We start from the raw sequence: 12854 nt of genomic DNA, 5'->3' as shown, positions 1-12854 counted from the left end.
GATAGTCCTTGGTTGGAGTATGAGTCTCTGGGAAGTTCCCTGTGTTCAAATTTTCTTGTTCTTTTGCTCTCTTTGTGGAGTTCCTGTCCTCTCCACCACCAAAATGTTTTTTATTTCTGAGTCATAAGAGTAATATCTTCTTTATTTAAAAGCTTTATTTATGAAAAATATATTAAATTATCAAAAATATAAACTCCGAGTTTTAACCCTAGCTAATAAGTAAATTCTAAAAGAGTAAAAACCTAGAATACCATTTTCTAAAGCATATAAAACTATAACAAACAAAACAAATACCCCATAACTTATTCTGATAAATTTACTCATGACAAAATTGTGACGGTGAAAAATCTTTCCTGAATTCTTTCATATGTATTGCTCGCATTGTTATTCCACTAAATTCAAAAGAGGAATATATAAGAAGGTACACATTTGATACAAACTCATTCCCTACCAAAGAAAGCCATACAGAAAGAATTTTCATCTTCATTCACTAGTGAACAGATCAGAGTGATTTTGTATAAGGGAACTTGAATTTATCCCCTCATCTGCATAGAGTAATCTGGCATCAATCCAGGTTATTATTTGTCTCCTTTCAGCACAGGGTATATTAAATAGTACATAAATAAACATGTCAAGCAAAACTCATTTATTGTTACAAGAATGTCATTTGGTAGACAGCTTGTCAAAGACTGGAAAATGAACATGTTTCTAAAGCACATTTTTCCTCTAACAGGTTGATTTATTCAAGAAAAATATATAACAACATAGTGTTGCAAAAGGGATAACTGGGCCCCATACATCTAAGCCTTAATAGAAAACACTACAGCGTATCTAAAGTCCTGTTTTATTTATGACTGAAAGTAATTGTTTTTAAATTGTAATTAATTCAAATAATTTTATAAGGTCTATTCTACTTACTTATTAGCATGTAATTAAGCATTTTTTAAAATGCCAAAAACAGAAAAATAATAAATATATTTAATGTATTAAATAAATTAAAATATATTAAGAATATTATATTAATATATAAAAGGAATTTGAGCCATTTTGACTGACAATGCACCCCTCAAGACACAGCCTAACAAAAACCCCAGAACGAAACATGAGAAACCTCCTTCCAAACGGTTCATTAGGTTAGTCCAAGAGACTTCTAAAACAATATAGAATATTGATGTAGCCCTTGGTTGTCTCTTGGGTGTTGACATTAGGTCTCTATTGTTGATGACACTGTACTCTAGAACACAGGAATTGGATAATTTAAGTTGGATTTGACTTGAAATCTCCTCACAGTCTGATTTACATAGTTTCAAATTGCAAGCTGACAAGGGAGGGAAGCAATCAAGCATTCAAATCCAGCTGTAACACCCATGAGCCACAGCAATGGTCAGGATGTCAAAATATGCATAAAATGCAATAAATGGTATTCACATATCAGTGTCAACTAATTGTTGTCTTGTTGGAATTCACACAAACTCAACAGGACAAAATCCTACCCAATCCTAAAAACCTACTCAACTTCCTGGAGCTAGTGAGTTCAAGGAACTTTGTATTTTATTAATTTATTTAAATTTATTTATTTATTATTAATTACAATTTATTCACATTGTATCCCAACTATAGTTCCCCCCTCATCCCCTTCAAATCCCATCCTCCCTCTCTCTTCTCCACCCATGCCCTTCCCTCGCACAGTCCCCCTCCCCTTTCATCTGATCCTAGTCTATCAGGAATATTAGACATATAATATAGGATAATCATACTAAAATCTGTACACCTAAAGAAGTTAATTAAAAAGGAGGACCCCGGGTAAGATGCTCGATCCTCATTCAGAAAGGCAAACAGGAGGGACATCAGAAGAGAGAGAAAACAGGGAATAGGACAGGACCCTACCACAGAGGGCCTCTGAAAGACTCTACCGTGCAGAGTATCAAAGCAGATGCTGAGATTGATAGCCAAACTTTGGGCAGAGTTCAGGGAATTTTATGAACAAAGCAGGAGATAGAAAGACTTAGAGGGGACAGGAGCTCCAAAAGGAGAGCAAAGAAAAAAAATCTGGGAACTTTGATTTTATTACCTCTTCTTTACTAGGCAGGTCAGATTCTTTACTACATACTATCCTTATGCCGACAGGTACATATAGCTACCATGCCTCATCAAAAGAGACTTCCCTTACAACAAATTGAGACTATCAAAGAAAACCCCAAGTGGACACAATGCAGAGGTCAATTGATCCCAAAGAAGCCCAAACCCAACACTTAAAACTATTTTAGAAATGGTAACACGAAGATAGAAAGATCCAAAACACCAGGAAAGTTTTCCTCAAGTCTCTTCTAAAATTAGCTGCATAAGAATGACCGGAAAATGATAATATACATGGACGCATCAACATCAAAAGGGAAAATGTCAGGTCCCACCTCTAGACCCAAAACTGCATTCACCTTTAATTTTCATTCTATCCATTGCCTACTCATCCTGTATGTCCTGTACATCATGAGAAGAGTCATTTCCTAGAAGAGCAAAGAGTTTACTGCGCTGGAACCTGTGAAATTAACTTTCAAGGGTTTGGAGAAAGGAGTAGACTATTCAGCTATTGCCCATGCCCTCACACATGGTTAAGGATAGAATTAACAAGAAAAGATGCCAATAAAAATGGGAAAGGGGGGAGAACCCAGATGGCAGCACCAGAAGGACAAGCTTTCTGAGCAGCAGAACAGCAGGATCTGCACAATGTACAGCAGACAGAACTTTGGGCCCTAAAACACAAGTGACTATGTTTCCCAGATGAGAGGAGACCCCACAGTGTGGGATTCAATCAGCTTCAGGTCACCCATAAGGAGAGAAAAAAAATCAGGGCACAGAGGTCTTTTCTGAGACTGATACTCCAACCAAGGACCATTCATGGACACAACCTAGAACCCCTGTTCAGATGTAGCCCATGGCAGCACAGTGTCCGAGTGTGTTCCCTAGAAATGGGAACAGGGGCTGTCTCTAATATGAACTCAATGGCCTGCTCTTTGATCACCTCCCCCTGTGTGGGGGGGTGCAACCTTACCAGGCAAGAGAGGAAGACAATACAGCCAGTCATGATGAGACCTGATAGACAAGGATCAGATGGAAGAGGAGGAGGACCCCCCCTATCAGTGGTCTTGGGGAGGGGCATGGGAAGAAAAAAGGGAGGAAGGGTGAGATTGGGAGAGATGAGGAAGGGGCCACAGCTCGAAGCTCTGGCCGTCTACTGTATACATGAATGCTGTGCCACTGATTACAGCGAGGGTGCTGGGGCACACGACTCCAACCTCAGACCTTCAAAAGCCTGAGAAACATTGGAGCAGTCCTCAGATACCGCTCCAAGGTGTGACCAGTTACCTCTAGCTAAACTGACGAAACCACGGGACTCTATGGTTCTTCATGAGGGCTGCACCCAGCAAATACAGCTTAACAGCAGTGGCAGCAACTCACTAAATTCAGAACAAGAAACCCAGCAGTAGGGCAGCTGTCTCAAGGACTTCTCCTGATGAGAGGGGAGCCTTCCTGAACATCACAGTAACCACACAGGTCCATATGCCTGAGGTGAACAGTGACAATACCTGAGAAGGACCATCATTCAGTTGACCATACTAAAAACCTGAAGAGATCTCCTTCAGAATTCTGCCAATGGGATTCTCCCATCCCAGGACTCCAGCAGGCACAGAAATTAACAGACAACACCTAATATGGACAGAAGGGTTGACACCAGTGTAAAAGAACAACCAACAAAAAGCAAAGCAGTATGGCAACCCCAGAACCCAGGTGTCCAGGGCTAACATAAGTGAAATTCAAGATGACCTTATATCTGCTTATGAAGGGGTTAATGGAGGAAACAAATAAAATGAGTAAAGAATTAGAGAAAGATAAAATCAAACAGATTATGGCCAGCCGTAAAGAAATATAGGAAGATGCAGCCAAACAGTTTGTGACTTTCAGAGAGGAAATTATTAAATCACTGAAAGAAATAAAAGAAACAGAGGAATGTTCAAACAGGTGAAGGAATTGAAGGAAAATACAATCAGACAAGTGAGGAAATCAATAAAATGGTTCAATATCTGAAGATAGAATTGGAAAAATTAAAGAAAACACAAATGGAAATCATGGAGAGGGAGAACTTAGGTAAGAAAACAGGAACTACACAGGTAAGCATAACCAATAGACTACAAGAGATGGAAGAAAGAATCTCAGGTATGGAAGATACAATGGAAGATATTGATGTATCTGTCAAAGAAAATAATCACTCTAAAAATTTCCTAGACAGACCATCCAAGAAATCCAAGACAACATGAAAAGACAAAATTTAAGAATAATAGGAATAGAGGAAAAAGAAGATTCCTTCCTCCAAGGCCCAGAAAATATTTTCAACAAAATAATAGAGGAAATTTTTCCCAACTTAAAGGAGAGGCCTGTAAGAATACAAGAGGCCTACAGAACACCCAATAAATTAGACCAGAAAAGAAAACAGGAAATAATTAACCTCACAACAGCAAAACAAAAAGTAGCCAAGCACACAAACACTTTACCACAGCCAACATCAAAATCAAAGGATCTAACAGCCACTAGTCATTAATCTCTCTCAAGATCAATGTACTGAATTCTTCAATAAAAATACAGACTAACATAATGGTTGCATAAACTAGACCCAACAATCTGTTGCATACAAGAAACACACCTAAGTCACAAAGATAGACATTACCTGAGAGTAAAGGGCTGGAAGACGGTTTTCCAAGGCAATGGACCAAGGAAGAAAGCAGGAATAGACATTCTAATCTGGTAAAATAGACTTTCAACCAAAATTAATAAAAAGAGATGGGGAAGGATACTTCATACTCATCAAGAGAAAATTCCACCAGGAAGACATCACAATCCTGAACATCTATGCCCCAAATACAAGGGCGCCCAAATTTGTAAAAGAAACATTAATAAAACTTAAGCTACACATAGATCCTAAAAATTTAATAGTGGGAGACTTCAACACTCCACTTTTAACAAAGGACAGATCAACAAAACAAAAATTAAACAAATAAACAACTCTAACAGAGGTCATTAATAAAATGGGCCTAACAGACATCTATAGAAACTTTCACCCAAACTCAAAAGAATTTACCTTCTTCTCAGCACCTCATGGAACCTTCTCCAAAATAGACCATATGGTTGGTCATAAAGCGAGCCTCAACAGACACAAGAAGATTGAAAAAATCCCTTGTATACTATCTGACCACCATGGACTAAAGCTGGACCTCAACAACAGAAATACGAAAAATCCTATACACACATGGAAACTGAACAACTTACTACTCAATGACAGCTGGGTCAGGGAAGAAATAAGGAAAGAAATGAATGTCTTCCTAGAATTCAATGAAAATGAAGACACAACATACCCAAATTTATGGAACACGATGAAAGCAGTGCTAAGGGGGAAATTCATAGCATTAAGTGCCTTTAAGAAAGAAATTCAAACCGTCTCATTCAAGCAACTTAATGGGCTCACCTAAAAGCCTAGAGAAAAAAGCATCAGACACATCAAAGAGGAGTAGACAGCTGGAAATAATCAAACTCAGGATTGAAATCAATAAATTAGAAACAAATAAAACAATTCCAAGAATCAATGAAACCAAGAGCTGGTTGTTTGAGAAAATCAACAAGAGAGACAAACCCTTAGCCAAACTAACTAAAAGGCAGAGAGACACTATCCAAATTAACAAAATCAGAAATGAAAAAGGGACATAACAACAAACACTGAGGAAATCCAAACAATCATTAAGAGTTACTTCAAAAGTCTATATGCCACAAAATTAGAAAATAAAAATGAAATGGACAATTTTCTTGATCAATTCCACTTTCCAAAGCTGAATCAAGACCAGGTAAATCAATTATATAGTCCTATGTCCCCTAAGGAAATAGAAGCAGTCATCAAAATCTCCCATCCAAAAGAAGCCCAAGACCAGATGGTTTCAGTGAAGAATTCTAGCAGACCTTCAAAGAAGAACTAACTACAATTCTTTTCAAATTATTCCATAAAATAGAAACAGAAGGTACATTATCAACTCATTTTATGAAGCCACAGTCACATTGGTAGGTAAAAATCACAAAGACCCAACAAAGAAAGAGGATTTCAGGCCAATATCCCTTATGAACATTGATGCAAAATACTCAACAAAATATTTGCAAACTGAATCCAAGAACACATCAAAGATATCATCCACTATGACCAAGTAGGCTTCATCCCAGGTATGCAGGGGTGGTTCAATATACAAAAATCCATTAATGTGATCCACCATATAACCAAACTGAAAGAAAAGAACCACATGATGATCTCCTTAGATGCTGAAAAAGTACTTGACAGAATTCAACACCCATTCATGTTTAAAGTATGGGAGAGATCAGGGATACAAGTCACATATCTAAAGATAGTAAAGGCGATATACAGCAAGCCTATAGCAAACATCAAACTAAATGGAGAGAAACTTTAAGAAATCCGACTGAAATCAGGGACAAGGCAAGGCTGCTCACTCTCTCCATGTCTCTTCAAACATAGTTCTTAAAGTCCTTGTTAGAGCAATAAGGCAATTAAAGGAGATCAAGGAGATACAAATTGGAAAGGAAAAAGTCAAAGTATCACTATTTGCAGATGATATGACAGTATATACCTGAGTGACCATTCTACCAGGGAACTCCTACTGATAAACACCTTCAGCAAAGTGGCTGGATACAAAATTAACTCAAAAAATCCCACAAAAATCAGTAGCCCTCCTGTATACAAAAGACAAAAGTGCTGAGAAAGAAATTAGGGAAACAACACCCTTCACAATAGCCACAAAGAACATAAAGTACCTTGCTGTGACCCTAACCAAGCAAGTCAAAGACTTGTATGAAAAACATTTCAAGTCTCTGAAAAAAGAATTAGAAGATATGAGAAGATGGAAAGAGCTCCCGTGCTCATGGCTTGGCAGGATTAACATAGTAAAAATGGCCATCTTACCAAAAGCAATCTACAGATTCAATGCATTTCCCATCAAATTATCAACACAATTCTTCACAGACTTTGAACAAAAAATTTTCAACTTCATATGGAATAGCAAGAAACCCAGAATTGCTAAAACCAATTCTCTACAGTAAAAGATCTTCAGGAGGTATCTCCATCCTTGATCTCAATCTGTAATACGAAGCAACAGTTATAAAAACTGCATGGTAATGACATAGAAACCTACTGGTGGATCAATGGAAGCAAATAGAAGGCCCAGAAATAAACCCACACACTTATGGACACCTGATTTTTGACAAAGATGCCAAAACAAAACAATGGAAAAAAGGTAGGATCTTCAACAAACGGTCCTGGTCTAACTGGATGTCTACATGTAGAAAAATGCAAATAGATCCATACTTACCACCCTGCACAAAACTAAAGTTCAAGTGGATCAAAGACCTCAATATAAAACTAGACACATTAAACCTCTTAGAAGAAAAATTGGGGAAGAGCCTTGAACTCATTGACACAGGAGACAAATTCCTGAACAGAACATCAACAGCACAGGCTCAAAAAGCAACAATAAATGGGACCTCATGAAATTGAAAAGGTTCTGTAAAGCAAAGGACACTGTTGTCAGAGAAGAAAATGACTATCTACAGATTGGGAAAGGATCTTCACCAACCCTATATATGACAGAGGGCTAATATTCAGAATACATAAAAAACTCAAGAAGTTAAACAGCAACAAATCAAGTAACCCAATTAAAAAATTGGGTACAGAGCTAAACAGAGAATTCTCAATAGAGGAATATTGAATGGCAGAGAAACACTTAAAGAAATGTTCAATATCCTTAGACATCAGGGAAATGCAAATTAAAATGACCTTGAGATTTCACCTTACACCTATCAGAATGGCTAAGATGAAAAACTCAAGTGACAACACATGCTGGAGTGGATGTGGAGAAAGGGGAACCCTCCTCCACTGCTGGTGGGAATGTAAACTTATACAACCACTTTGTAAATCAATCTGGTGCTTTCTCAGACAATTAGGTATAGCTCTTCCTCAAGATCCAGCTATACCACTCCTAGGCATATATCCAAAATACGCTCAAGTATAAAACAAGGACATCTGCTCAACCATGTTTGTAGCATTTTTATTTGTAATAGCCAGAAGCTGGAAACAACCCAGATGTCCATCAACAGAGGAATGGATACAGAAATTTTGGTACATATACACAATGGGATATTACTCAGCACAGAAAAAACAGGGAAGTCATGAAATTTGCAGGTAAATGGTGGGATCTGGAAAAGATCATCCTGAGTGAGCTATCCCGGAAGCAAAAAGACACACATGGCATATACTCAATCATAAATGGATATTAGACATAATATAGGATAAACATACTAAAATCTGTACACCTAAGAAAGCTGATCAAGAACGAGTAGGATGGACATTGGAGGAGGGCAAAAATAGGGAACAGGACAGGAGCCTAACACAGAGGGCCTCTGAGAGTCTCTACCCTGCAGGTAGATGCAGGTACTGAGACTCATAGCCAAACTTTGGGCAGAGTGTAGGGAATCTTAGGAAAGAAGTGGGAGACAATAAATAAGACCTGGAGAGGACAGGACCTCTACAAGGAGAGCAACAGATCCAAAAATTCAGGGCACAGGGGTCTTTTCCGAGACTGATACTCCAGCCAAGGACCACTCATGGAGATGGCCTGGAATCCCTGCACAGAGGTAGTCCGTGACAGTTCCGTATCCAAGTGGGTTCCATAGTAATGGGGACAGGGACAATCTGTGACAGGAACTGATTAGTCTGGTCTTAGAACACCTTCCCCTGAGGGGGGAGCAGCTCTAACAGGCCACAGAGGAAGACAATGCAGCCACTCCTGATGAGACTTGATAGACTAGGATCAGAGGGGAGGGGAGGAGAACCTCCCTTATCAGTGGACTGTGGGAGGGACACGGGTGGGGAAGAGGGAGGGAAAGTAGGATTGGCAGGGGAGGAGATACAAAGTGAATAAAATGTAATTAATAAAATTAAAAAATAATTTAAAGAGTGGGGAAACCACACAAAATGCCTATCATTCTTATAATTGAATTATTATACAAATATTCTATGAAATATAAATATTAGCATTATTCTACAAAAAATATGAATATTAAAATTCAAGGTAAACAAAGATCACAGTAACTTTCTTCAACACTGGGTTGCATTTGTCAGAAATGCGTTAAACGTATGAAAATGTATTGTCCTGATAATGGCTCACTATTAATTATTATTGGTGGTAGTAACAGTAGAAACAGTTATAGCTAGAGAGATGGCTCAGCCATTAACCTAGACTCACAACCATAAATACAAGTAACTCATCAGTGATTATTTATAGAGTCTAGATTCTCATCTGCATACAGAAAGTCTCAGCATACCTTAAAATAATTCTTACTAGATTCTACTGAGTAAGGTAACCGTGACCCAGAACGACAACTGTTACATGTTTTCTGTCATTGGAGGAGCCAAGATTCAAATTTACGGATATGAGTATGTAGCCTGGAGTAACTGCAAGTGATTTGATCAGGGGAATGAGAGAGAGGAAGCTCTCTAGGGAGAGCAAAGGAAGTAAATACCAAAGCAGGAGGGAGGAGGATGAAATGACCATAAGAATGCCTGAAAAGGTCATAAGGAACCATGTTGTTATCTCCCTAAAAATCCTATAATAACTGTAATTCTTTGTGTAAACATTCATATGTAATTTTAATGAAGTTTTATCATCTGGTCTCCAAGATGCAAAAACAAGCTAACAAAATCCCAGTATCAGACTAGTAAAACCTTCTTTTGAGTTGATGACCAGTGTTGTACAAGAGAGTCCCAAAACATATAGCTTATTGCCTTTGGTTGTTCTCTGGAAGTGGAAGGTAAGTCCGTGTTGATGAAAATACCTTGCACTTTTTTAAATTTTTATTTATTTTTTATATTAATTACAGTTTATTTACTTTGTATCCAAGCTGTAGCCCCCTCTTTCATTACCTCCCATGCTACCAAAAGGTGCTACACAAACTTCCAAATAAGGAAGGCAACATACCCATCTATAAAACTTATGAACCATATCAACAACCAGCATGGCAAAATCACGCTTAAGGATGCAATAATGGCGTCCACACCTTGGCAGTAACCAACAGCTCTCTAATTGGACTTAAAACATGCTCAAAAAGAAGGAAACAAGAAAGCCTCTTCCCTAGGGTCTTCCATGTTGTTTAGCTTCTTTAGGACGGTGGATTTTAGTATGTTTATCTTATATTATATGTCTGATAGCCACTTATAAGTGAATATATACCATATGTGTCTTTCTGTTTCTGGATTACCTCACTCAGGATGATCTTTTTTAGTTCCCACCATTTGCGTGCAAATTTCATGATTTACTTGTTTTTAATTGTTGAGTAGTATTCCATGGTGTAAATGAACCACAATTTCTGTATCTATTCTTTGGCTGAGGGACATCTAGGTTGTTTCTAATTCTGACTATTATGAATAATGCTGCTATGAACACGGTTGAGCAAATGTCTTTATTGTATACTTGAGAATATTTTGGATATATGCCCAGAAGTGGTATAGCTGGATCTTGATGTATAACTATTCCTAATTGTCTTAGAAAGTGCCAGATTAATTTCCAAAGTGGTTGTACAAGTTTATATTCCCACCTGCAATGGAGGAGGGTTTTCCTTTCTCCACAACCTCTGTAGCAAGTATCATCCTTTGGTCCTCATTCAGAAGGGCAAACAGGGTAGACATCAGAAATAGGAGAAGACAGGAAACAGGAGAAGAGCTTTCCACAGGGGGTTTCTGAGAGACCCTACCCATCAGGGTATCTAAGCATATGCTGACTCTCATAGCCTAACCTTGGGCAGAGTGCAGAGAATCTTATGGAAGAAGGAGGAGATAGAAAGACCTGGTGGGGACAGGAGCTCTAAAAGGTGACCAACAGAGAAAAAATATTGAGCCCTGGGGGCCCTGCAGTGACTGATACCCCAACCAAAGACAATGCATGGAGAGGAGCTAAAACCCAGGCTCAGATGTAGCCCATAGATTCAGTCTCCAAATGGGTTCCCTAGTAAGGGGAACAGGGATTTTCTCTGGCCTGAACTCAATGGCAGACTCTCTGATAACCTCCCCTTGGGGGTTGCAGCCAGTCCTGATGAGATCTAATAGCCTAGGGTCAGATAGTAGGGGAGTAGGGCTTTCCCTATCAGCAGACCAGCAGAGGGGCATAGGGAGGAAGAGGAAGAGAGTGTAAGAACAGGAAGAGATGAGGGAGGGGCTACCGCTGGGACACAAACTGAATAAATTGTAATAAATAATAATAAAATAAATTTTTAAAAAATTAAGATCAGTTGCTGCTCTTTTAGAAGCCTTGAGTTCAGTTCTCTCGATGCATGCACATAGTCTCTCACTATTTTAAGATCTATTCTAAAAAAGAATATAATTTGATTCGTCATATTTGTTATTTTATATTAATTTCCATTATAATTGGTATTGTTGTACATAAATGTTTTACAAGCATTTTGCAATTTTCCATTCATGTTTGGACATAGGCTTTATTGGTATTGGTGTCCTGAATATTTGGATTTAATTTTTTCTGAAGTATTCTGGCATCTCATTTTTTTTTTCATTTGTATAACCCTATTATGAGGAATGATTTGGTTCAATAGCAAAGAAAATTATCTTACAAAAAAAAAAAAGAGTGAAACTTTGCCTGTTACTAGAAATCTAGATAATAACTCAGTGCTAGTAAAGTCATGAATATTGGTAGACAACTTACCACCTCATGTTTATCAAGATAATCCTTAAAATCAGTCTATATACAGTTGTTCTTATTCACACAGTTAAGTATAGTTCTTACCTTTCATTAAGGAAATATTACATAAAGCTACAAATACAAAATTCAGAGTTGTGGAATCTGGTCCCAACGGATACATCTACAAAACATTACCACACCTATGCCCAGGGCACTCTGTGGGAAAAGGGACATAAGATTATAAGAGCCAGAAGTTTAGAGAGTTTGGTCTAAGGTTGTGCAGCCTAGGAATGTCAGAAGCTATACTCATCACAGCTCACTAATACGTTTGTTCAAACAGGAGCTGAACCAGGATGACACCATAGACATTTCAAAATGAATGGGGGAAAGCTAATGAGGCCTCAGCCCTACACAAAGAACTGTTAGAAACTAAGGAATGTGGAGGCAACAACACAACAATTGCTTACCTGATGCCATGTTATCAGCCATGAGAACATGCGTACAGGTAACATATGCACTGAACAGGTTGTGTTTAGGGATATATGTATATAATACTTACACATATATACATGCAGTAACAATTAAAAGAGAGAATGAATTTGAAAGAGAGCAAAGGGAGAGCTTGGAGGGAGGAAAAGGAAAGGAGAAATGATGAAATTATATTATATTCTCAAAGAAATAAAGTAAAAATCATTATTGTATAATTAGTATATGTGAACTAAAAGCCATAACTACAATTTAAGAAAATGTTAATTAAAACTAACTTCTTAGAATTTTTTATTTAAATTAAAAGCCTCTGCTAAGGTAATGGGATATTGAGGGGTTTACAACTCTCAATGGTTTCTGCTTTTCTAACAAATCAAAAACAAAGTCTCCAAACGTTGCAGTACAAAAAAATAAGCTTTTCTGTCTTCACATTTATTTGCTTTCTTTAGGAAAAATGTATTCATCTCAAAATAGTAGAGACGGACAAGAACTGAAGGATTACTTTTTAATCTCTCCCTATCATCTAAAACCTAGCCTCACACAGCATATTGTCTACAGACACAATGCATGCTCACACACACG

Source organism: Psammomys obesus, unplaced genomic scaffold (assembly GCF_907164565.1).
Source record: "Psammomys obesus unplaced genomic scaffold, mPsaObe1.curated_primary_1811, whole genome shotgun sequence".
Taxonomy (NCBI): domain Eukaryota; kingdom Metazoa; phylum Chordata; class Mammalia; order Rodentia; family Muridae; genus Psammomys; species Psammomys obesus.
Note: the sequence above shows the minus strand (reverse complement) of the source record.